The 21,550-nt window shown below is 41.6% G+C and overlaps 1 protein-coding gene across 6 annotated transcripts in view; it reads left to right on the top strand.

The window, feature by feature from the left end:
• The window catches only part of NR5A2 (nuclear receptor subfamily 5 group A member 2), a 153,648-nt gene that overhangs the window by 120,333 nt on the left and 11,765 nt on the right, over positions 1 to 21,550 (top strand). The gene's annotated exons all lie outside the window — the stretch shown is intronic.

Consider the following 21,550-nt stretch of genomic DNA (forward strand, 5'->3'; position numbering starts at 1 on the left):
CCACTGTCAGAAATTTTCTGTGGAGGCCAACACAGGATGGTTGGTTTTTTTAAGGTGATACAGCTGTGATTTTAACAGGCTGGATAAATAGCCATCAGTAGGTACCATGGAAACTACCTGGAATTCTTTATCTCTGCCCTAGAAAGTACTGGAGCTTTTGTACAGCAACTTAAGACATATTTAAAATCTTTTCAAGTGATAAAAAGGGTCTTTGTGCATTTTAAACGTTAAATAAAATTATTTATTTATTAATTAATAATTATTAAATAGCAAATTACTAGATTAGGCCCTTTCTCTAGCTCTCTGGGAATCATGGTTTCCAGACCTATGGTTCTCAAACTGGGACTGGAAGTCAAAATTAATAAACAAATTACCCCAAATATTTTAGTACTTTCAAAATTTATTTGGAAATTACACATTTGTCTGCAATAAAGTTTCAAAGGCTAAATAAGTTTTACTTATCAAAATTTACATAACAATTTACTTATCAAAAAATTACATAATATGACTTATATTCCCTTGTAAGGACACATAAGGATACAGAAGGGAAAATGTATCCTTACGTTTGTATCCTTATCCTTGTATCCTTTTTTTTTCTGGTTCCACTTTTATTGGTTTCAGTGAATAAAAACAAAGAGTTGAACACAACAAAACTTGGAACAACAAGGAATTAACTGGGTGGCAGCAAAGGGCACCAAAAGAAAAGATAAGTTGCCCAAAATAAATAAGGACTGGGAAGGAAAATAAAAAATGTTTCCGGGCCGGGCGCGGTGGCTCAAGCCTGTAGTCCCAGCACTTTGGGAGGCCGAGGCGGGCGGATCACAAGGTCAGGAGATCGAGACCATCCTGGCTAACACGGTGAAACCCCGTCTCTACTAAAAGTACAAAAAAAACTAGCCGGGCGAGGTGGCGGGCGCCTGTAGTCCCAGCTACTCGGGAGGCTGAGGCAGGAGAATGGCGTGAACCCGGGAGGCGGAGATTGCAGTGAGCTGAGATCCGGCCACTGCACTCCAGCTTGGGCGACAGAGCGAGACTCCGTCTCAAAAAAAAAAAAAAAAATGTTTCCGAAAAAAGTGGGCTGTGATGCAAGGTACTGTGAGATAAACAAGCAATTGTTTCATGCAAAAGTAGAGGGGGCACCTCGCTGAAGCCAGCGAGGCCGCTGGACCACGTGGTGTCAGGAGACCTTAGCAATGGCCCAGGTTCATTGGCTGCACCTGCTGTGCCAGGCGCTTACTGTGCACTCCTCTCCTAACCCAGCAAAGGTCGGCCTACATGGAGGTTTGCCGACTCCCCCAGGCCACCTTAGTTCCTCTCAGGAGTCTATATGGATCTGGGCGAGATGCAGGCAGCTTATCTGTTTACGGGGTTGCCTCCTCCTGTATACGGAGAACTCTTTGAGGCAAGGGCTGATTTGATCTGTTTCTTCATTCTTTTTTTATTTTTTTTGAGACGGAGTCTCGCTCTGTCGCCCAGGCTGGAGTGCAGTGGCCGGATCTCAGCTCACTGCAATCTCCGCCTCCCGGGTTTAGGCCATTCTCCTGCCTCAGCCTCCCAAGTAGCTGGGACTACAGGCGCCCGCCAACTCGCCCGGCTAGTTTTTTGTATTTTTTAGTAGAGACGGGGTTTCGCCGTGTTAGCTAGGTTGGTCTCGATCTCCTGACCTCGCGATCCACCCGTCTCGGCCTCCCAAAGTGCTGGGATTACAGGCTTGAGCCACCGCGCCCGGCCTGTTTCTTCATTCTTAAAATGTCTGCTGCTTTTGCTGTTCCTGTGATTTCCTTGGCTCCTGCATTGGTGTGCTTAAAGCGATCTCCTCTACACGAACGCTAGGGCAGAGCACATTTTCGCACAGGCAGCGCCACAGCTTGCCCTGTATCTTGTCGATGGCGTTTAAGTCGGACACGTGGAAGACATGGGTGGACTTGGGCTCCGAGGCGATCTCCTCCAGCTCCTCCTTGAACGCCTCTCCCATGTCCACGGTGAAGATGCGGATGCCGGCGTGGTGGGCAGCCGCTGTGGCGTCCAGCACCAGGTCCTGGCTGGGGCCATCCGTGAGCAGTATGGCCACCTGCTTGTAGGCGCAGTCCCGGGGGCAGCAGCTGGCGCGCAGGGAGAAGCTGCGGGCTGTGATGTGGTGCAGCGCATAGCTGGTGTTGGTGTTGCCGGTGGTAGGCGATGCACCAGGTGGCCGCCTTGACCTCCTCCCGCGAGCCCAAAATGCCCAGTACGAAGGCCACGTTGGGCAGGTCAAAGGAACGCACTACCCCCATGCAGTCGGGGCCCACCTCAAAGGTATCCACCTGGTTGGCCACCCACTGCTGCACCTTCTCAAAATCCTCCTTGCCCACGCTGGAGGAGATGTCCAAGAGGAAGACCAGATTGTAGTGGACACTTTTGCAACCTGTCCACTGGGCCTGGCAGCCGTGGCCCCCACTCCAGGGCAGCAGCATCCAAAGGAAGCTGGCGACAGCATTCCCTCGGAGGGCGGCCATGGCTCTCCTGTTCTTGGGGATAGGCTTTTCTTGACCAGGAAGACACGCAGTTAAGGTCTACTCCATGGCCTGGCAGGGAGGCACTCAGGGGCTACCAGCAGGAGTCCAGTCCTGGGCCCAGGCCCACTGGAAGCAGCAGCTAGGAGAAGACACCAGCCCCAGGCAGCCTCCTCCTGGAGGTCGCCTGCCAGCAACTCGCCCACTTTTCCCCCAGTAATCTCACAAACTCAGACTCTAGATAAGACTTGCAGTTAAGTCTGGAGGCTTTCCCCAGGCCAGGGAGTCAGAGAGGATACATATATAAGGATATGTAGGGGAAAATTAGTCAAAAATAAAGAAGTTAAGTGAAGCACAAATTTGAGGGGAAAAAAAACTTTTAAATAAAAATCTCCCTGGTAAACTTCAAATTCACTAAAATATTTCTATGTGGATGATTTTCTCTTTTAATATATTTTAGTAGCTAAATAATCTACACAAATGAGATTTAAAAATTGACCTCCAGACAAATGGAAACATGAAGGCTCCTATGAGCATTTTCTGTCTTCATAAGGGTGAAGGTTTTTTCTTCTTCATCTTTTTGTCTCCAGCTCCTAGCCCAGTCGTTGGCATGCAGTACGCTTTTTTTTTTTTTTTTTAAACCAAGTCTCGCTCTGTTTCCACGCTGGAGCGCAGTGGCGCAGTCTCGACTCGCAACAACCAACGACTCGGGTTCAAGCGATTCTCTGCCTCAGCCTCCAGAGTAGCTGGGATTACAGGCGCCTGCCACCATGCCTAGCTAATTTTTGTATTTTAGTAGAGATAGGGTTTCACCACGTTGGCCAGACTGGTCTCCAACTCCTGACCTCAGGTGATCCATCTGCCTCGGCCTCCGAAAGTGCTGGGATTACACGCATGAGCCACCTCGCCCGGCCGCACGCAGTACACTTTTAGACAGGGTCTACTTTGCACTTCTTGTTGCTGTTTACTGGCACACATAATTCAAAAGAGTGACCATGGCTGATGAGTGTGGGTTGCAATAACTGATGTGTGGCCAAAGGTGTTTCCCACAACAGTTGGCTTTGATTCACTGTGTATCTTCAGCACTGGCTGCAGTATAGTTATGCCTTGCCCTTCCTGGGTCCTGGGATTACTTGACTGCTACTGAGGCTCACAGCCTCTTTTTTATTCTGATTGTGACCCATTACATTAGCCTGTTGGTCACTGACTCACTAGTACTTGCAAGCAACCCACAGCTATGTTGTCACATCCACGTGTTCCCCTCAACACACAGCAAATTAGGGTAAGATCAAGGAAAGGCCCATGCGTAAAGGAACCTGACAGCTGTCAGCAGTAGCACCTGAGGCCAATTGTAGGAGGTAATAGCACACACTCAGAAAACCATATGCCAGCAGTGTGTGTGCATCACAATGCCGGGAGTGCACATATGGTGGGCTCCTCATCAACAGGGAACTCATCCTGCATTGCTTTTATATCCCAACTGTACTTAGCACAAGACTAACCATACAATAGGTATCCCTGCCTATAATTATTTAACCAATATTTCTATATATGGACTACTATTCATCGCTTAGGGTCTCACTAAATGTTGCTTCTTTGAAGACATTTGCTTGACTCCCCTATGGCATTTTGTAGTTGCCTCCATGCAGTAATGATAATATCCAAGTCATTCATACCAGAGTTTATATCACTTTTATAAAGTGTATAACTCCAAAGCTTTGCAATAGGCATTCAAGTAGCATATAATGGATGGATGGATGGATGGATGGATGGATGGATGGATGGATGGATGGATAGATGGATGGATGGATGGATGGATGGATAAACATTAATTGCTTAAAAGCCAGGTGGAGCAATTTGAAGAAGCACTCTCTCCTATACTTCTTGTTTTGTTATGTCAATTCATGAAATCCTCAGAATGACACATAAAAGGAAACCAAAATCAAATTAAAACTGATGAACCTAAACAATCTTGTGTCATCCTTGGTAGACACTTAGTGGAGGAAATATGAAATTGTACTATTCATTCAAGGAGTTAATAGGTAAACCAGTTTATCCATCACTAACTTGTTTTTATGGCATCAACCTGGTATAAAGACAAAAACAATCTTGAACTCTAGTAACTATCATCTATATTTAATGCCTCTATGCTATAACAGTAAGACTCTGTATGATAATCAGTACCACTTAGAATTAGAGCTTCTTGTTAAATAATTCATACATTTGATGGGGAAGAGCGTCGAACAATGCTCAAAGCTCCAGTAATTAATGGGCTAATTATGAGATGCTTGTAAAATGGCTTAAAAGCTAGAAGTTCAGTGTAGGTGTAATTGTTATAGAGTTAACCCTGTGTATTTAAATGTCAAAAAAATATTCAGTGGAGATGAGTAGAGGCTTGGGAGAGAGAAAAGAGAGATCATAAGATATCACACCAGTTTAGAAGTCTTCATTATTGATTTAAGATTTCTAAAAAGTCTCTGGAAAGGCAGAATGCAGGTCTTTCTAATGCCCCAGGCATTTTCCAACCATGTCTCCAATCACATAAGAAGAACGTCACTTGTGAGTCATAGGACTCTGGGTACTCTTAGAAGTCAGAAACTGCTGGAGTGCAAGTCCTTTCAGCCTAGTCACCTCTTCACTAGCAATGCCCAGGTTCCACAGGAGTGCTCTGTTTCATTCCAGAACCCATGGGAGTTAAGAATTAAAGATAGTTGATTTTTTTCATTGGTTCATTTGTTTGTTTTTCCTCCCTGTTGTTTGCTGTTCTCAGAAATAACCTGCTCTCTGAGCTTTCTTGGAGTGTAAGGCACTTCAATTCTAGAAAGGTGGAGAAGGGAGGAAAATGGTCCCCCTGACTGCAAACCATCTAGCTGAAATGACCTCCACTCATCCCACTGGAAGGGAGAAAAAAAGCCTTCTTTAGAAAATGAAACATTGTCTTGTGTCCTTTAGCATCGTTCTGGGCAGTCAGTCTGTTAGGACATATTGGGCGATTATAGGACTGTCTTTTTAGAGAAAGCCATGGGTTTCAAGTTAGCAGGAAGCATCTATCAATTCTTAAGATTATGCCATGATTTACTGTCAGAGCATCATGTATTCTCTGATTTTCTGCCTCCTGTGAAACATTGTGCTTTCCTTTTCTATTGATGTATCAACTATAATAGTTACAAGCAGCTACAGAAAAATCAATAGCGAGCTTTCATTACTGTGTACATCAAGCAAAGAGCCCCTTGCTGCAAGAGCACACCTTGTTAGATGCTCACCAAGGAAGGTGCACAACACTCAACTGTTTTTTTCCTAGACTGCATTAGAAAAATCAACTATAGAAAAAATTTTAAATAGTGTCATATTCTACATGGAAGCACAGAGACCCTATAAAATCTCTCAAAGGGCATGGACAGGAGGCATTATGTTTCAAAATGAGCACAGCATTTCCAAAATGAATATAAAGGTATTTAACGCGATTCCCAAGTGGTTTTTGTTTCCGGTTTTCTTTTACATTTGTCTTCTTAAGGTCATCAGGATAGTGGGAGCAAGTACTAAATTAGTATTTACTAGATTGACTCCGTAAGCAGAAAGTCACCACTGGCTAAAGTGTGTGCTACAATAGTCATGTGCTCAACACCCAGCCAAGCAATGAGGACCCTAGGAGCTGTGTGAATATAGGGTAATATCGCCAGAGTCTTAATCAGATCCAAGAGTCCCAGACATACATATGTAAAGTTTTATTCTCTTTCCAAGCACACGTTGGAAAAAGGAAAAGACTTAGGATTTTAAAGCAACAAATACCTTTATTTGCCTTTGGGAGCACATTAGCTACCAATTAGTGCATGTAAATTGAGAATGTTGAAAAAGAGAATGTGTGCCCTGATAGTCTGGGGGGAACTCTCAAGGCCTCAGAAGTTCTCTAGTATTTCAGCATCAATTTGGGCAACATAAAGTGGAGATTTCCAAAGCAAATCCTAACAAGTCCTGAATCTGAACCATGTACAATAATAAATCCCATGGAATTCCCAATCTTAACATGTGCAATGAATGTATTCAGATCTATATATTTAAGTAATTAGTTCATTACTTTCTGATAGTCGTGATCTACATAAAGCATTTTCATGTGTTACTATTATGATCCAAGTCCAAACTCCAGTTATTTTTTTATCTTTAGAGATAATATATTTAGCAAGAAGGCAAAACTTGTGCCTGATAATTTTATGTTCATATAAGAATGTTAAGAAACTACAAAAATGTGTTTTGAAATATTACAGTAACAAACAGGAAACAAACTAAAACCCTGAGTGCCAGGTCAGCTTCCCCAAAATACCATTTTAAAATACTGATGAATTTGAACAAGTACTTTGATTTTTGGGGGTCTGTTTTGTTTTAGGGGGGAGGGAGGAATATTTAAATGATAAAATTTTCAAATATCCCATTTTCTTTCATAGTTTTCCCAACTTTTGTGGATTTTTTTTTCCATTTCGTGTTTCTATGCACCCAAAAATTATGTGAGAATTTTGTATTTGCCTTTGACATTCTAACAACAGAATGAACTGCCATTCAGCTACGGTCACTACATTGAGAGTTTAATGCTCCAAAAGGTTTTCTCTGCAAGGACTGTGAAAAGATTAATTAGTCTTTGCTGGTTTCATCAGAGGATGCTGAGAAACTAGCAATAGGCTCTCTCCTGCACCACAGCCCAAGAGGAAGATCCTCTTTTCCCCAGTAAACCAGGTAGCAATGACATCTGCAAGGTTAGCCTTTCTATTTGCCAGTGTCTCTGACAATTAAAACAGTGAAAATAATTCATGCATTGCCAATCTTAATTACATTCTTGCTTTCATTTATTCCTTTTGCTACTTTCCTGGCTGGTGTTTTGCATGTTACTTATATGCAGTAGCACTTATCTAAAGCCTACTTTAGAGTAGTTGTCCTTACAATAAATGGAAGTCTAAGTAGAGTGGAATAGCATTTGGATGATTACAGATTCTCTGTGAATTCAGCTAACACTTCCTCAAGGTAGCACTCATGCTCCTGTTAAAAGTATATTCTTTCCACGTGCTTTTTTTCACATAGTGAAAAAAAAAAATCCTTCCATGACATACTGAACCCTAATACCAAATAAGCTGGTGCTTCCCCTGAGCCACATAGGAGAATGTTCACTCTGAGAATGTCGCAGCATCCCTGCACTGCTGTGATGTGCAGTCAACAGAGGGTACGAGCTCTGGCAGAAAACCCAGAACAGGATATTATGCACAGTAGGGGCTTTCCAACCCAGCTGTTCCAAGCCCTGTGGGGTCAAAATAATGGGGAAATCCAGAATGACAGTAATTATGCCATCAACTTTATGGCTACCTGCCAGAGGTTGCTGGTTAGACATCTATACATCCAGGAGGTGTTTAATACGTTTTTTAAAACAGGTATAGTGAAAGAATGCATTTTAAACAAGAATTGAAAATGTACTAAGAATGAGACAATAATGTATGAGCAAGTACTTACTTTGTTTCTTACTTTAAGTAAGAAAAAAATGAAAGGAAGAAGGAAAGGGATGGAGAGGGAGATAGAGGGATGGAGGGAAAAGAAAAGGAAAGAGAAGTAGATAGAAAATCAAACACAGATGAAAACAAAGACAATTACGATTATAATTATTTCCTTCCCTAATCATGTAAGATTTGAATTTTCTTTCTAATAAAGAAAAAAACAAAATAAGTTCATTTGTCATAAAAAGGATTCTAGAATTGTACTGACATAAATGTTATTCTGTGATCCAGTTGCATTCTTAAATTGCTGTGTTATTTATGCAAATTATGGTAAGAAAAATGATTTTGGATATTTTTGTTTTACAAATATATTTTTTACTTTCACCACATTATTTCCAGAAGTATCTTTCCTTCCACAGGGGTTCCCTGTCTGCTCTTGTTTCCTCCAGCTCCTCAATATATGTACCTTTCAAGTTTGTTTCAGCAGTCCTGAAGTTGTGTGTGTGTAAGCATGATTAAGAGTACTTATGTGGCAGTGTGCTATTGCCAGTCTCACAGATGGTGTTATTTCCTGTGCTAGACTTCCTACTCACTGATAGCTGGGCTCACATTTGACATCCTCTCTTAACTGCCTCTAGTCCAAAAACAGGCAAAGTCTTGCAGCGTGGGAGGGAACCTGTGGCTGTGCATTGGGTTCAATTGATAAGAATAATCACCAGCCCTTGTGAGTCACCAGAGAGCAATGGGGTGATACTTAAGTACAAGAGAGATGGTGGTGGTCTCTGGTGGTCCCACCACTGTCCACCCCTTGCAAGTAGATAAACTGGTCATTAAAGGAGCTATGGAGAGCCAGACGCAGTGGCACATGCCTGTGGCCCCAGCTACTACAGAGGCTGAGGTGGGAGGAACACCTGAGGCCAGGAGTTTGAATCTGACCTGGGCAATATAGTGAGACCCCCCCATCTCTAAAAATAAATAAATAAGTAAATTTTTAAAAAGAAGGCATTATGAGAGTTTCAGCAAAACATTTAGGAAGGGTCTTCTAAGAGATGATGATGATGATGGACAAGTCAGCAAGCTGCTTGTTCACACACTAATGCCCAGTTCATGTTGACTGCTATGTACCCACATGTCTCCTCTTCTGGCACATGCCTTAGTGACTGGAAGCTCTCTCAGAAGCTTAAAAAGATCCTTTTATTTTACCTACCCATCAAAGTTTCTACACATTCCAGCCTCCAGGGAGGGGTGGAACTGAGATTTAGGAATATGTATGTTCACAACTCCGGGACGAAGATTCAATAAAGCTTCAGGCGGGTGGAAGTGCAGCTTGTGAGGGCAAAACTTTAGAATCCAGTGGACTTCTTAAGATCATCTGGACAGTGAGAGTAAGTACTAGGCTCTTATCCCACATCCACCACCAACTAATGCAGAAGAGGGATTAAGATTAATAATACTGAGACAGCATTAAATGTTTTGATGCAACCCATAATAATCACATCAGATAAACAGTTGTTCTGTTCACACAATCTAAGATTTATGCATTTTTTCTTTAAAAAACCTTTCTACATCCAAATGGCACATTTATAAAGTTTAAAGTGAAGCTCAAAAGATAGAGTTGTTACTTAATAATTATACAGTAGACTTGGAGAAAGACAGGCATTTCAAGAATCGGTTTTTAGGGATGTGTCTAATGCCTTAAATAAGTGTTTGCTTTAAAATTTTGAAAAAGCCTCATGTAGAAGTGAGATGTTGTAAAATCATCATTGGCTTTGGCTGCTGCCAGATCGACTACCAGTTTGCTATTTGTGATGTATTTCACTATTTTGGAACTTACAAAGCTATTCCCGATTTCCTTCTGTTAATGGAGGATTAAGGGGACAATGCTGAATCCACAGAGAATACAAAAATGAATTTATTTTTTTTTTTGGAGACAGTCTCACTCTGTCACCCAGGCTGGAGTACAGTGGTGCGATCTTGGCTCACTGCAACCTCCACCTTTTGGGTTCAAGCGATTCTCCTGCCTCAGCCTCCCAAGTAGCTGAGATTACAGGTGCCAGCCACCACGTCCAGCTAATTTTTGTATTTTTAGTAGAAACGGAGTTTCATCATGTTGGCCAGGCTGGTCTCAAACTCCTGACCCCAAGTGATCCACCCGCTCAGTCTCCCCAAGTGCTGGGATTACAGAGGTGAGCCACCGTGCCCGGCCCAAAGATCAAATTTTCAACAGTTATTTAAATCCACTACTTCCCAAGATGAAAGCTTTATTACCAACTGAAACTTAGAGAACTAAGAGTGGTCCTGGGCTGCCCCTGAACTTGCTGAGGGTATATTTACTGAGCCACCATAGGGCTCATGTGAAGAGTCTGGGGTTTTGTTTTACAACCTTAACACTTTAGTTTTGAAAATCCCCATAAGACAATAATAGTTCTACAGGGTAAACTCCCCAGAGGGCTTCTGTAGGGGGCATAGGAGTGGCACCCAGAGTTGTAGGAACATCCACAAACCTGCATCCTCCCTCAGGGGAGAGGTCAGAGCAACTCAGAATATTATGACTACCGAAACGACTTTTTGACTTTACAATGGAGCAAAGCAATCCACATCCAGTAGAAACCATACTTCAAGTACCCATACAACCATTCTGGGTTTTTTTTGAGACAGATTCTCGCTCTGTCACCCAGGCTGGAATGCAGTGGCGCGATCTCTGCTCACTGCAACCTCTCCCTCCCGGGTTTAACCAATTCTCCTGCCTCAGCCTCCCAAGTATCTGGGATTACAGGTGCCTGCCACCACGCCCGGCTAATTTTTGTATTTTTAGTAAAGACGGGGGTTTCACCATCTTGGCCAGGCTGGTCCTGAACTCCTGACTTCGTGATCCACCCACCTTGGCCTCCCCAAAGTGTTGGGATTACAGGCGTGAGCCACCACGCCTGGCCCGTTCTGTTTTTTAGTTTCAGTACAGTATTCAATAAATTACGTGAGATACTCAACACTTTATTATAAAATAAGCCTTTTGTTAGATGATTTTGTCCATCTGTGGGCTAATGTAAGTGTTCTGAGCACATTTAAGGCAGGCTAGGCTAAGCTATGATGTTCAGAAGGTTAGGTGTATTAAATGAATTTGTGATAATATTTTCAACTTATGATGGACTTATTGGGACATAACTCCATCGTAAGTCGGAGCACCTGTATTGCCGACGTCTTAACAGAGCCACTTTCTGTGTAAGCTGACTGATACATTAGGCTTGGGATAAATCATATCTGACCTTTCCTTTAGAATAGCATTGGGTGGACTTTGAAGGTAGAAGAGATATTTCTTGTTCAACTAAGTCATCATTGAAGGAAGATGAAACAGATGGTACTTTATGAGCCAGGCACTATTCTACCTTGTGGTAATTCCTATTAGAACACATTTAAAAGATGAGGAAACTGAGACTTAGAGTAATTTACTAATTTCAAGGTCTTATGGCCAGTGCAGTATTCACAGATTTCAAATCACTTTATTTTTTATTCTTCAGAGCTGTGGAAATGCAAGTATCAGTAATTTCCCTAAATAATCAGGAGTTGACTACAGTTAAACTGCAAAATACCAAACAATTTTCCACACTTGAATTAATGATTTATGGGTGTGAAAGGGAATGGTGACCACACATTCTTAGTTTCCTTCTATGCAAGCCTTAGAACTGAGCATAGCACTTACAAAACCAATATCATCAGATATAAGATACCTTAATATCACTATCACTGTCTTAGCAAAATCTATCATTACACTGAAAAAAAAAAATGTGATAGCTTATTTTGCAAAATGTTTCAAGCTTCAAAAGTTCTTAGAATAATCTTTCTTGTTATTTTCTCTGCCACATGGTTACACAAATACAAAACAAATTGGAAATATGGATTTTCTGTCTTTCATATACAAATACATATCCCTGAGCAATTGAATGAATTATTAATTTGTTTTGTCCAAAAATGGATAAGTATTTGGCTTTAATGATCTTGTTAGGTAACTAGTTTCCCTTCCCTTATAGTTCTCAACTCCAAAGACCCTCTCTTTTCATTTTTCAAGCAAATAATTCAGAATCAATGTTGATCCATTGCATGATTTTCCCCCCTTCATTTCAACCTCCGATCTTACTAAGCAGAATTTTAATAGGCTAAGGGAAATGATGTAATAATAAGTAACAAGTATGTCAGCTCTTGAAGAGTAGCTTTAATTTAACTCTACAAACTAATAAAAACTTGGATATTTAGAGTGAATGTAGATAGTAACAGTTCTCATATGGGCATAAAATTGCAAGAATTTTACTGATTGTGATGTATTACTTTTAGCACAAATAGAAACAGAATGTACCAAGTACAATAAACTTCACTAATTCAGAACATTTCAACTTGGCAACAAAAAGCTGACTTTATATGTACTTAAAGAAATGCAATTTTAGTAACCTCAGTCTAATGCTTTATCTAAAGTAACATGGTCAACACAGTGGGGCACAATTAAAAAGGAGTTGGGCGCGTCAGATATAATATTAAAATACCTAGTTTTTTTCCAATCTGATTAATCTATTTTGTGTGTCTGTCTCAGAAAGGATAGTACCAGACCTGCCAAAGTTGTTGGTTGAAGTGAGATAAAGTAGATGCAAGCGGTTTGATAAAAACTCAAAGAATGACATAAATATAAAGTATTATTCTCAGAAATTACAATCCACAATAAGCTTACATTTTCTAAAATACCTCTAAAATGTCTTCAACATTTAAAAATTGGATGTTAAAATTGGTGCTACATTAATAATACTCTTCATTCCTTGAATTTCTGTTTCTGTTGCTGACTTTAGATAGAATTTATTTTGCATCAGTTGTGTACTCAAAGGCTGAAACAGGAAGGCATTCTTTTTTGAGACCGAGTCTCACTATGTCACCCAGGTTAAGGTGCAGTGGCATGATCTCGGCTCGCTGCAACCTCCACAGAAAGGCATTCTTTCAACTTCTTATCCAAAATAAACCCAAATACAATTTCTGAAGTAGCATAGAGTTCAAGTTGCCAAGTCTTAATTAGTGAACCATCAACCAACACCGTAGAATATCATGGTGCTGCCATCTAGTATATTTCTTGCTGTTAGGAAGGCAAAATTCCCTATCCTATTTTGCATTCTGGTATTGACCTGACCTTAATATGTTTGATTCTTTTTTTTTCTAATAGGGACAGGGTATCTGCCACCCAGGCTAGAATGGCCCAATCATAGTTCATTGCAGCCTCAAACTCCTGGGCTCAAGCAGTCCCCCTGCCTCAGACTCCTGAGAAGCTGCATGACACCACACCCAGCTAATTTTTTTTTTTAATTTTTAAATTTTTTGTCAAAATGGTATCTCACTATATCAGACTGGTCTCCAGCTCCTGGCCTCAAGCAATCCTCCTGCCTCAGCTTTCCAAAGTGCTGGGATTACGGGTGTGAGCCACTCACTGTATCTGGCCATGTATTTGATGCTTTTAAAATCATGAATACTTATTCTTTCAAACAACAAATATATTATAGTCATGTCTTGGTTTCCAATTTCTATTTAAATTAACAAGATGAGAATTGAGGCCCAGGGAAGCAGAGGTTCTCCAGATGTTTCCTTTCATTCACATCTAATCCTACCCCTCCACAGGAGGTATGAAGCCAACTCATTGCAAAGATGTCACCCAGGGCCACATCGCCCAGGGATACTGGGGTTTGGTGAGTGCACAATGTGACAGTAGAGACCTCACCTGTGTCTTTCTGGCACCAGATAATCCTATCATAACTTTGCCTTGGTGCTTGAGTACTAAGTTCAAGCAAACGTTTTATAAAGTTTCCTGCCCAGTCAACTGCTGGCATTGAGATCTGAGTAATACACATTATACCAAATAAACTGGTTATTTTGTAGAGATTATTGAATGCTTTCATTCAACATTTTCATTTTGAAAAGATTTTTTAAATTATTTGCTATTGTTGTTATTGCTATTATTATTTTTGAAACAAAGAGTCTCGCTCTGTCCTCTAGGCTGGAGTGCAGTGGTGTGATCTCAGCTCACTGCAACCTCCGCCTCCCAGGTTTAAGCAATTCTCATGCCCCAGCCTACCAAGTAGCTGGAATTACAGGTGTGAGCCACCAGTACCCGGCTAATTTTTGTATTTTTAGTAGAGACAGGGTTTCACCATGTTGCCCAAGCTGGTCTCAAACTCCTAACCTCAGGTGATTCTCCCACCTCAGCCTCCCAAGTGCTGGGATTACAGGTGTGAGCCACCACACCCGGTCTGAGAAGATTTTTTTAGAAGAGTGTTCTGCTGCTCTTTAGTTTCATGTAAACTTATTTTCCCCATGGCACCCTCCTCACTATCATCCATGTCCCTTTTCTGCGTGAGCTGGTATCCCTTACTACCCTCTTAAAATCTAGGGGATAGAAAACAACGGGCTCTAGCCTGCCTTCTGCAGGGAACAAAACCTAGAAACAGGAAGCTGCTCCTGGCAATCCCATCTGCACTGTGTCCATGGAGTATCATGAATAGTTTACACGAAGAGGATTTCTTTAAAATGCTGAATTATGAAGGAGTATTGATTGTGTGAGTAGAAATATCTAGAAGACTACGTCTTTTGTCTTCTAGACTAATGCTCTAACATGGAGAAATGTTTCCAGTCAACAGTTTATTCTGAAGATAGCACCTTGCCCACTAAATGCACACTTATATTCTCAAATTTACCTTTTAAAAAATTCTCTTTGAAATAATCTCTCCAAAAGTCAGTAAGAAACATGTCAAGCACTACCAAAGCTGAGAAAGTTGAGCTGAATCGGGCTCTTAGCCTCACTCACACAAAATAATATTTTAATTGGCTAAGCTAATATTTGATCCAAGTTCATAAAAGTTTGAAATCAAATAATTAATGCAAATACAGTCTTCATCCCAAAGACGATAAGAATGCCTTTAAGCTAATATTTTTAACAAGAACTGTTCCACAGCGCTCTCTTGTAAATTTTATCATACCTGAGGCAGTTTTCCTCATTCGATTAGCTGGAAAGCTGAATTTATCCTGAGGCAAACCAGGCATCTAGTATGGGCTAAATTCAACAACTGGAGCTTAAATTTGGCTTAATATATCCCCACTTGGATCTGCCTGTTTAATTCTCTTTCATATGATAACGTTGGTTTATTCATAGTCTTGACTTGCCACCTGAACAAACTGAACCTCATATCTTATTCTAAGAGAATAAAACTTTGCAAAAACCACCAAAGTTTCTGAATGGAAATCAAATACAAAGTTATGGCTCAAAAACTGTTTCAGGACGTGAGTACAAAAAAAAAAAAAAATGTAGCAAAGAGTTTTTCTCTGAGGGAGGGCTGCTATTTATGAATGTGGGTATTTCCTACACTTTGGGAACAGATGGTCTTTATAGCAGGATAAGGACTAAGACCCCCAAGACTAGCCAAGGCAGCTGCAATTGTGTCTCAGGCTTGGAATGCTGCGTGCTACCCATTTTATCAAACACTGTATGTATTTGTCTTTATTGTTAAATCTATTTTAAATACAACTTTATTTGAGATTTAGGGGCAAACTAGGAAATTGCCTCATCCTATATCCCTTTAAATTCTGTTTCCTGGCTCAGAATATCCCATCAATTTCCAGCCAGAGTCCTCATTTTTCTTTGATTTTCCATGTATTTTAATGTAGTTTTCACTATCATCTGATATGCAGAAGTTGATATAATATACAGTCTGTTTCATAAACTCCTTTAGTATAGCATTCTGTTTTCATTTTTATCCCTAAGAATTCTAGAAAGCAAATTGCAAATGTGTATACAGAGGGAAAATGGAGGTGCTCCACACCGTGATGTGGTCCCTAACACAGCACACAGCCCCAAAATACAGGTTTCCTGAAAATGCTCAGATACCACTTCACAGCATCAAACATATCAAATGTTTTTCTTCTACTCATTGAACTCAATTACTTCAATTTTGAATCAAATTACACCTTTTCTAGACATACATTTTAGTAAAAGAGTTTTGTTATATTTGAAATTGGTTAGGAATTTAACACAGTGAAGAACTTTAAAATTGCTGAAGAGTCTAATAGCTGGGGGTATTGACACATAGAAAGTGCTCAATATATTTTTATTGAATTAATTTGCTTATGCTTTGTATTCTTGGGCACTGAATACAAATTAGCCAGTTCAATAATAAATGCATTGGTTGTCTTTTGTGTGTGTGGTGCTGTACCTGTGAGGTGTGGGAAATAAGAAACGTAAGTCAGAATCTCTGCCTTCTGAGAGAATGCAATCTAGCAGGAGAGGCAAGGCATAAACCAGTGACCAGAGAATCCAGAAAAGCTTGCCCAGGAAGATGCGATTGCAAATATGTGGAAGATGTTCCACGTACAAACAACGGGGAAGACTGGCGTGTGAAATAAGTGAGAAAAAGGATTCTCTTATTCGACAAATGTGAACTGAGCTCTTCCTTTGTCCAAATGTTATGCTAGGCCTGGGAAAGGTTATAATTAACAAGACAGACATATCCCTGTCCTCACAATTGACAGTAAAATAACCATGCAATACCCAGTGCCCTGCATGATGGGCAAGTAGAATGTGCTGTAGAATCACAGCAGAGAGGACTTCAGGGAGGCTTCCTGGACGTAATAATGTCTGTGCTGAGGCCCAGGAGATTAGTCAAAATTATCCAAATAAAGGTTAGGGGAAGAAAGTTCAAGGCAGTGGCCCAGGCACATTGAAGAAACTGAAAGAAGTTGGTGGGTGGGGTGAAATAAAATGGGATAAACAGGCCAGATAAATGTCTTTAATCTTTAACCCAGGGTAGTGGGGGGCCACTGAATGATTTTAAGCAGAGGGTACTGGAGGACATAATTGGATTCACATTTAAAGTTATCATTCATGCTGTTGTGAGGAAAATGCATTTGGAGGAGGGGACAACATTGGAGGAATCAGTTATAAGTAACAGAGGTGAGTTATGGTTGCAGCAATGGAGAATAAAGGACAGATGCAAGACGCAATTAGAAAGCAGAGGCAGCAACTTGGTGATGAATGGATTGGAAATGAAGAGGAGAGGGAGGAGTCATGAATGAATCTGGGTCTCGGGCTTGAAATCCCAGGTAGATATTGGGTAACAGGATGGATTCTTAGTCCAATCACTGGTATAAGAAAAGCAGAAGGAGCAGGTTTAGAAAACCGGACAGATTGAGCTACATTTTAGACACTGTGAGTTTGAGATGCCCCCTAGCTATCAGGTAGAGATATCTAATAAACAGTCATATGTATAGAACAAAATAAAGTTATATTCTGCAATCTTCCACATGGGTCACTGAGTGAGCTGGTGAAAGCATTGAACACACTGAAATAAAATGTTTGACACATGGAAAAGTCTAAATAATTTGAGAAAAACAAGCAGGCTTGGCACTGCAAGCCAAATGACCCAGCCAAAAAGTCCTCTTTGAATCCATTTCCCGAGAAAGCACAATCTATAATGGAGTTTGTGCGTTTCACTTGCTGTTATAAAACAATTCTACACAAAATAAAAATAAAGTCAGCCATGAATTTGATATGGAAGAATAGCAGCGTGTCAAAGCCAAAAAAAAAAAGAAAGAAAGAGAGAGAGAGAGAAAAGAAAGAAAGAAAGAAAGAAAGAAAGAAAGAAAGAAAGAAAGAAAGAAAGAAAGAAAGAAAGAAAGAAAGAAAGAAAGAAAGAAAGAAAGGAAAGAAGGAAAGAAAGAAAAGAGAGAGAGGGAGGGAAGGAAGGAACGAAGGAAGGAAGGAAGGAAGGCAGGCAGGCAGGCAGGCAGGCAGGCAGGCAGGCAGGCAGGCAGGAAGGAAGGAAGGAAGGAAGGAAGGAAGGAAGGAAGGAAGGAAAGAAAGAAAGAAAGAAAGAAAGATTTTAGTTTAGGGCAAGAATTTAAATAGAAAGTTTATTCTCGTATTTCCTGAGGATCTCCTCTGTGCTGAGCACTGGCCAGGCACTAGGAATACAGCTGCACATAAGACCAAGTTTCTGCGTACACGGCTTTCATTCTAGTGGGGGTGACGGGCAATTTTGGTTTTGTTTTGTTTTGTTTTGGAGACAAGATCTTACTCTATTTCCCAGGCTGGAGTGCAGTGGCACTATCTTGCTTCACTGCAGTCCCAACTTCCTGGGGTCAAGTGATTCTCCCACCTCAGCGTCCCAAGTAGCTGAACTGTAGACACAGACCACCACACTCACTAATTTTTGTAGAGACAGGGTTTTGCCATGTTGGCCAGGCTGGCCTTGAACTCGTGGGTTCAAGAGGTCCTCCAACCTTGGCCTGCCAAAGTGCTGGGATTACAAGCATGAGCCACTGCACCCAGCTTGGCAGTTTTTAAAATTAGACAAATGGGCCGGGCCCCGTGGCTCACGCCTGTAATCCCAGCACTTTGGGAGGCCGAGGCGGGCAGATCACGAGGTCAGGAGATCGAGACCATCCTGGCTAACATGGTGAAACCCCGTCTCTACTAAAAATACAAAAAATTAGCCGGGTGTGGTGGCAGGCACCCTTAGTCCCAGCTACTCGGGAGGCCGAGGCAGGAGAATGGCGTGAACCCAGGAGGCAGAGCTGGCAGTGAGCCGAGATCGCACTACTGCACTCCAGCCTAGGGTGACAGAACGAGACTCTATCTCAAAAAAAAAATAAAAATAAATAAAATAAAATTAGACAAATGTATGCATAATGTAAGGTCAGTCATGAACAAGCAAAAATAAGAATACATCATTTAGGGATATAAGAAAATAGGTGGGCCGGGCGCGGTGGCTCAAGCCTGTAATCCCAGCACTTTGGGAGGCCGAGACGGGCGGATCACGAGGTCAGGAGATCGAGACCATCCTGGCTAACACGGTGAAACCCCGTCTCTACTAAAATACAAAAAAACTAGCCAGGCCAGGTGGCGGGCGCCTGTAGTCCCAGCTACTCGGGAGGATGAGGCAGGAGAATCGCGTAAACCCGGGAGGTGGAGCTTGCAGTGAGCTGAGATCCGGCCACTGCACTCCAGCCCGGGCGACAGAGCAAGACTCCGTCTCAAAAAAAAAAGAAAGAAAATAGTTGATATTGTTTGGATCTTTGTCCCTGCCCAAATCTCATGTTGAACTGTAATCCCCGATGCTGGAGGTGGGGCCTGGTAGGATGTATTTGGACCATGGGGTCATGACCCAAAACACCAGGTCTCTCAGGGCCTGGTGTCGTCTCAGTGATGGTGAGTTCTTGCCAGATCTGGTAAATTTAGAAACGTGTATCACCTCCCTACATTCTCTCTCTCTCTGGCTCCTGCTTTCACCATGTGATAAGCCTGCCCCGCGGTCACCCTCCACCATGATTTTAATCTTCTTGAGACATCCCCAGAAGCTGAGCAGATGCCAACACCATGCTTCCTGTAATACCTGCAGGTTCATGAACCAATTAAACCTCTGTTCTTTATAAATTACCCAGTCTTAGGTATTTCTTTATAGCAGTGCAAGAACAGCCTAGAGGAAATACAGAATTCTGGATTATGATCACCTCTGGGGCATCAGGAAGTCGTTCTTGGGAGGAACACACAGATAGCCTGAAAGTGCTGACCATGTTCTGGTTTTCCTGATGAGTAGTGGATTCATAGGTATTCACTACACTATGTTTAAAAACTGAAATATACATTACATTTAAAAAATTAATTATAGTAAAATATGCAAAATGTAAAATTAACCATCTTAACCACTTTTCCATAGATTTTAATAGACTTTTTTTTTTTTTTTTTTTGAGACAGAGTCTCGCTTTGTTGCCCAGGCTTGAGTATGATCTGTATAGCATGTACACAGTGGCACGATCTCAGCTCACTGCAACCTCCGCCTCCTGTGTTCAAGTGATTCTCCTGCCTCAGCCTCCTGAGTAGCTGGGATTACAGGTGCATGCCACCATGCCCGGCTAATTTTTGTATTTTTAGAAGAGATAGAGTTTCCACATGTTGGCCAGGCTGGTCTTAAGCACCTGACCTCAAGTGATGCACCCACCTCAGCCTCTCAAAGTGCTAGGATTACAGGCGTGAGCCACTGCACCTGGCAAACTTTATTTTTTGAGAGCAATTTTTTTTTTTTTTTTTTTTTTTTTTTTAGACAGAGTCTCATTCTTGTCACCCAAGCTGGAGTGTAATGGCACAATCTCGGCTCACTGCAACCTCTGCCTCCTGGATTCAAGTGATTCTCCTGCCTCAGCCTCCCGAGTAGCGGGGATTACAGGTGTACGCCACCACATGGGACCTTTTTTCTAAACCATGTATACAAAAAAAGGCAAAAGTGGAGAAATTCTTATTTCTTAGCCTTGGCACCTGTACAATACAATTGGAAGGGGTTGGGGTGGGGCTTGTCCAGAGAAGTCCTCACAAAGGTGCCCCATGACACAGACTGTGCTCAGTCCCCATCGTGAGACTTATTTATAATATTGATTTGTAGCATTTAAGATGTTAAATATCCTTCAAAATTTCCAACATTAAGTTGTGTTACATGCCAATATAAATGTCAAATGTACATTATTTCATTCAAATTATCTGAAAACCATTCATTCGCATATCATGAGATCCTTTAGAAATGGAACTATTTGACTAACCAGCACGTCCCATTCTCCAACTCCAGCAAGTGACAGAAACTTGCAGGCATTGACACAATAAGGGGAAAAAAACTCCAGGACTTTAAAATAATGAGCCCTGCAGGGCTCAGATTCCTGCTCCGCCAGAGAGAAGTCTTGTGGTAGAGGATACAAGGACTTTAGAGTGAGACGGGCCTGGTCATAAATTCAAGATCTTCTTACTAGCATTAAAATCCTAGATGAGTTTCTCAACCCCTCTAAGCCTCTGTTTTTTCATCGGGAAAATTGTATTAATAATAACTTCCCCATAAGATTCTTAAGAGGCTTAAATATGTTAAAGACACTTGTCACATTAATTGGTGTTTGGTAAATGTTATTTCCTCCCTCATTCTTACTAACTTTGAGATCTTGGGAAAGCCATTTAATCCCACTGATTCTTAATTTCATTAATACCTGTAACACCTTCTAGGATAGAATCCTGCACAATTTAGCTTCTCCTGAATCCCACTCCTAGGCCAGTTGTTTTCTACACATTCTCACTAACTCCTGGGATTTCACCCATCACCCATCAGTTGTACACTGATAAGTCCCAAATCTATACCCCAGCTTAAGCCTTTCTCTTGAAGTCTGGACCTTTATGTCTGGCCATTTCCTGGACATCTTCACCCAATATTCCATGTGCTCCTTAAATTCAACATGGCCATACCAAGACTCCTTAACTATTGCTTCTCGAATTTGCTGCTCCTCTTGCCTTGGTGATGGCCACCACCTTCCTCCCTTAACAGACACCTGGAAGCCATCCAGGACCCTCACTCATTCTCTCTGTCTCTCCTACTTTTTATTAACCCAAGGCCAAAAAGCCTGTTACATCAACTATCTTGATGCCTTTCAAGTCCCTCCCCACCTCCTTGGCCGCCATATTTCTCTTCTGTGTTCCTGCAGCAGCCTCCTGGCTGGTCTCCCTCCATGAGCCTGCTCTCCCCTCACCCTCCTGCACACACTAGT

This window comes from Rhinopithecus bieti, unplaced genomic scaffold (assembly GCF_001698545.2).
Source record: "Rhinopithecus bieti isolate Rb0 unplaced genomic scaffold, ASM169854v2 scaffold_24392, whole genome shotgun sequence".
Classification (NCBI taxonomy): domain Eukaryota; kingdom Metazoa; phylum Chordata; class Mammalia; order Primates; family Cercopithecidae; genus Rhinopithecus; species Rhinopithecus bieti.